This window comes from Strix aluco, chromosome 5, assembly GCF_031877795.1.
Source record: "Strix aluco isolate bStrAlu1 chromosome 5, bStrAlu1.hap1, whole genome shotgun sequence".
Taxonomy (NCBI): domain Eukaryota; kingdom Metazoa; phylum Chordata; class Aves; order Strigiformes; family Strigidae; genus Strix; species Strix aluco.
The window spans coordinates 53863915-53868876 of record NC_133935.1 but is presented as its reverse complement, the minus strand read 5'-3'; positions in this window follow the sequence as shown (position 1 = coordinate 53868876).

Here is a 4962-nt window from a genome sequence, read left to right as displayed (position 1 = left end):
CATCTAAATCAAATCTAAGCTCAATCAGGAGCCAGAAAGTAGGCACTCATCTGCTCTGAATTCGACATTGTCAGTCCTGCTGCGGTTCTCAAAATGCATCAAAAGAAATTGACAAGAATGGACTTAGTGCTCCGTGAAGTTTTAGATGCCTCTTAAAACAATGGTAGAGCTGCTTTTGCCATACCATCTAATTAGCCTGGATATCCGTAGAAGATGGGGGGAGATACTGTGGGAATTCAACTTTCTGTGTTACCTGAGATAGATACCTTAGCTATAAAGCAGAGTACTCATGGGCCTTATGTTCTTTATTTGGTCAATGAAGCGGTTGCTTTTGGATGGCAAAAGCAACCTCTTCACTGAGAGAGTAAGTCTCTCTTCTTTTCCTCCATGCTGTGATATCCCAAAGCAAGAATCTCTGCAGCTTGCCTCATAGTTTCAGGGTGAGGGACACTTTCTTGAAGACATAGACAGTCTTGTGTGGATCTATTCTAGTGAGAGCTTTGCTCCCTCTACAAGACATTACAAACTCTTTCTTAGCCTGGTTAGTCACCTCCTCTTCTCCAGCTCTTGTCTTTGACAGACATGAGACCTTCTGATCCATTCTAAGCCATTTATAGGGTGCTTTAATTTTCTATGGCATTTCAATGAATCACGCTTCTTAAGATCTGAATGTTTCACTGATCTTTCAGTGTTAAAATGACTGGTCCTTGTGCTATGCTGCCTTGGATATGTTAAATGAATAAATGGTTCATTTGCTTTCAGTGCATTGACACATACCTCTGCTATTTCTGTTTTCAGCTCTTGTTTGTTAGGCTCTGATTTTAGGAAGACTTCAGCAGTCATACTGTTCTCATCTTCTTTTACATGCTCTAGATGCTGAAATGGTATCTGCAATCTCTTGCAAAGCTGATAATTCATTCCAATTCTTGCATCATCTTCCAACATCTCTTTGTCTTGACTTGCAGAGTTTATTGTGGAACATCTGCTCTTGCAGACTGTGATTTTGAGATTGAGATTTTTTTTTCTCCTCTATTTTTTTTTTTTTTTTTTTTGCCTTGGGCCTATTTTTATGTTCTTTTGGATGGCAAATAAGAAATTTTTGACAAGTCCAGATGTTATTTTTTTAGAGTCTAAGGATTTTATCACAGGGACTTAGTCCCCCTCCAAATGGTAAAGTTGACTCTTTCATCTTGGAGAATTCCCAAACCGTGGTTTCAATTTCTTTTTGTGTTTGAGCTTTACATGCATAAATGCTTTGTTCTCTTGTGGGAGACACAGCTTCTCCTTCTGCCTTCTGCCATCCTATTCCTACGTAGCACAGTGAGGCCACCTCTTCACCGCTGCCCGCAACCCCCTGATGCTGTGCAGATCCAACATGGGGGCTCTTCCTCACCTCCCACACCTCCTACCAGGGTGCTAGGGCTGCTGGTGCTGCTGCAGTGTGGCCTCCCCTGCTTTTCTGTGTTTTCACTTCTCTTCTACCTATAAAAGTTATTTGTAGCTGGGCCAGGGCAAATTGCCACACTAACGGTTTTGGACAGTGTCAACACTTTCACTGTGCTTGTTACCTTACTTTAAGAAATTAATCACTGAGAAAAAATGTAGAATATGTTAAGAAGCTTTCAGATACTTGATATTTGAGGAGTCTCATTAACTCCTAGAGCATTAAAACAAGGTTCACCCTTGAAAAGAGGGGGTTGGGGTTTTTCTTTTCTCTTTTTCTTTCTTTTCTTTTCTTTTCTTTTCTTTTCTTTTCTTTTCTTTTCTTTTCTTTTCTTTTCTTTTCTTTTCTTTTCTTTTCTTTTCTTTTCTTTTCTTTTCTTTTCTTTTCTTTTCTTTTCTTTTCTTTTCTTTTCTTTTCTTTTCTTTTCTTTTCTTTTCTTTTCTTTTCTTTTCTTTTCTTTTCTTTTCTTTTCTTTTCTTTTCTTTTCTTTTCTTTTCTTTTCTTTTCTTTTCTTTTCTTTTCTTTTCTTTTCTTTTCTCTTTCTGAAACAACTGTGCCTTGTTGGTCACATCATAAACCACCACTGTACAACTATCCTTACGGTTGCTCAGAAAGGTATTGAGAATTCATCCATCATGATTTAAGAGATGTGGAAATAATCAGTGTAAAAACTGTAAGCAATAATACTTATATATTTGGCAAAGATCTTCAGTAATAATTATAATAAACAAAATATGGTGGGCGGGGAAAAAGGAAATTTAATGACAAGAAATATTTATAGAGCCAAATCACTGGACTGCTTCTGCAAGATTGTTTTAAAGTGCAGCGTATCTTAAATATTTCCAAGAAATCACCTTGTCCAGTCTTTCTTATTAGCTGAAGAGTTAAGAATCTGGAGGGAGATGGTCTGAGGACAGTCATTCATAAAAATCAATATGTTGCAGAAATTTCAAAGTCCCGAGAAGATTCATCAAATGCTATGGTTGTTGAAATTGATTTGTTTAATCACAAAATATGCAACAATCAAAGACATGATAACATAAAGCAGAATGAAGGAAAGCTTTGCTTCATCTCCTGTAAAGGAGATGAAACATTAAAGCCAAAAAGCCAGAAGCCTCCTTAAGCAGGGTAAACATGTTGCTGGAATCAAGGAGACCTGAAAATCCTGAAGGCTATACTCATGCCCTCCACACTCATTTTCATGAATGTTTACCAGATCTGGGGTTGGGCGTGATTTCAACCTTGGAGGATAAAACTATAAAAACTTTGGAAGCCACAGGCCTTTAAAGAGTGTGTGCATCACCCATACCATGAAGTTATTAAAAATTTAGTAAGAAAACCTGCATCTCCCTCTCTGTTGGCCTAACTGTGCAAAACCTTATTGAATTTAGTGTGTGCATTTGCCTTAGGAGAGAAGCTGTCCCCCTATCTATGATTCTTTTTTACATTGTAGTTTAAGGATTTGGCAGTAGGAAGTCTTAGACAGTGGTATAAGAAAGTTAATCTCTTATCACCAATGGTATCAGAATAAAATGCAGATTCCCCAGCTGAAGCCAGGGCTTGTCTTCTGGCCTTTATTAGTTTGTACTAGTCACTATAATTTCCATTACTTCCTCAAGGAAATTTTACAGTGAAAGACAGCTATTAAAATGTCAATCACATATTGGTCTTCCTAGAAATCTCCTCAGAGGCGAGTGGCAAAGAGGCAGAGAAAAGATGAGGATGCGCAAACTTGAGTTTTAAATTATAGCTTGGCCTCTACTGACAATAGACAATGAATTTTGCAAATTCAGAATTATATGGGAAAATATTACAGAGAAGGCCTTTTTAGGACTCTTATGCCTGAATATTGTCCTGTCTGACTTCGTGTATGGCAGGTCAGAGAGTGGAAGATTATAGCTGCTCCTATTCCAAAGCCCTTGTAAGGCAAGGAGGAGACTACAGAGGTTAAGAAACCCAACCTAAGGAAGAGTAAATAAAGAAATGTTGTTCGAATTCTGCATACAAAATGTTAAGGGAAGATTTTCAAGGTCCTTAGCAGATGTTGAGGCAAAGCTTACTAAAGGACTGCATGCACCTAAATCACTTCAGAAGACCTTCTTGAGAAAAACACTTTTGAAGAGTATGCACACTTTCTTTTTTTGAAGACAGATATTAACCTTATATTAACTCCTCCTTTGAGCCACTGTTTTGCTGATTAAGGATACCAATTAAACTCGGACACCAGAGTGAAAAGAGTAGGCGTATTTTACTGGTGATAACCAAATAATGTAACAGTAATACAGAAACATGCAATAAGAAAAAAAGGCAGAATAGTGCACTTAAAGCAACAAACAGGAAAATACACGGTAATGCATCAAATCATTACTACACGAGAGAGAGAATAGTGATTAAGAGAAATACATCACCACTTGCGTATATTATCATCATCATCCAGATCCGCAGTCACTGGGGAGCCCCGGTTACAGCGAGGATTTGGAGAGCCTGTCCCGGCAAGTGGGAAATCCTACGCAGTGCGTCCACCCATAGGTGAGGCATCCAAAGTCACTGTGAGCGGGTCCAGCCTTATATACCAGAGATCGACAAGCCAGAATAGCTGGCACCTTTGTTTTGAGTGGAAAATTTCTGGTTTCATTCTCCTGTTGGATTCCACCCAAAGCTTGGCCAGGGCTTGGGGGGGGGAACCAAGGAAGTTTCTAACAAGGCCAAATACTTGGGTTCTCAGCCTTGAACAAGGCTGCGAAAGGAAAGTTGAATACATGCTCTCCTCACTACTGATTATATTTTGTCTTTCACTAGCGAGTTTACATATTTTATTAATGACTACATGCTAAGTTAGCAGCTTCAGCTTGGGGCCTGTTGTTCAGGCTTCAGTATTTCAATGCTTTAGCACTTTTTACACCAGCATAAGTGGGTTGTTATAACTTAGTACAATACCTACTAGCACAATGGTTGTCAGTTATAAAATATACAGGATTTATCTATAGGTCAACTCTGGCTTGGGCCTGTTGTCCAAGCCTTGGCACTTCAGCCACTTCCATTTTACAATTATAAACTGTATAATAATATTGAATATATTTTCCATCCCTAAATTCAATATGACATGATATTTTAATATAATTAAACTTTGTGTATTTCCTTTTTTATTGTCCTTGTGGAACAGGTAATCAGACAGACAGGGAGAAGGTGAACCAAGCTGGACTGACAGGACAGGTCAGAAATCTCTGGTTTTATGCAAATGAGGTAAGATGCACTGATGATGTTCTACAAAATTTTCCACAATAGACCAGCAGCTCTCATCCTGGCTTTTTCTCAGAATTTGCTTTATCACTGTTCTAAACAGGACACAGAATCAGTAGGTTGGTTTATGTTTGCTTCATGACAGGTCTTTTGCATATGTAGGTTTTTAACTTTTTTCTGCTGTCCCATAAGTTCATGAACTTGTCTGTTTAAAGACTCTCACTGGAATGCTGAGAAACTTGATTGTTTTCTTTGGGGAACTATAGTGAAATGAGAGC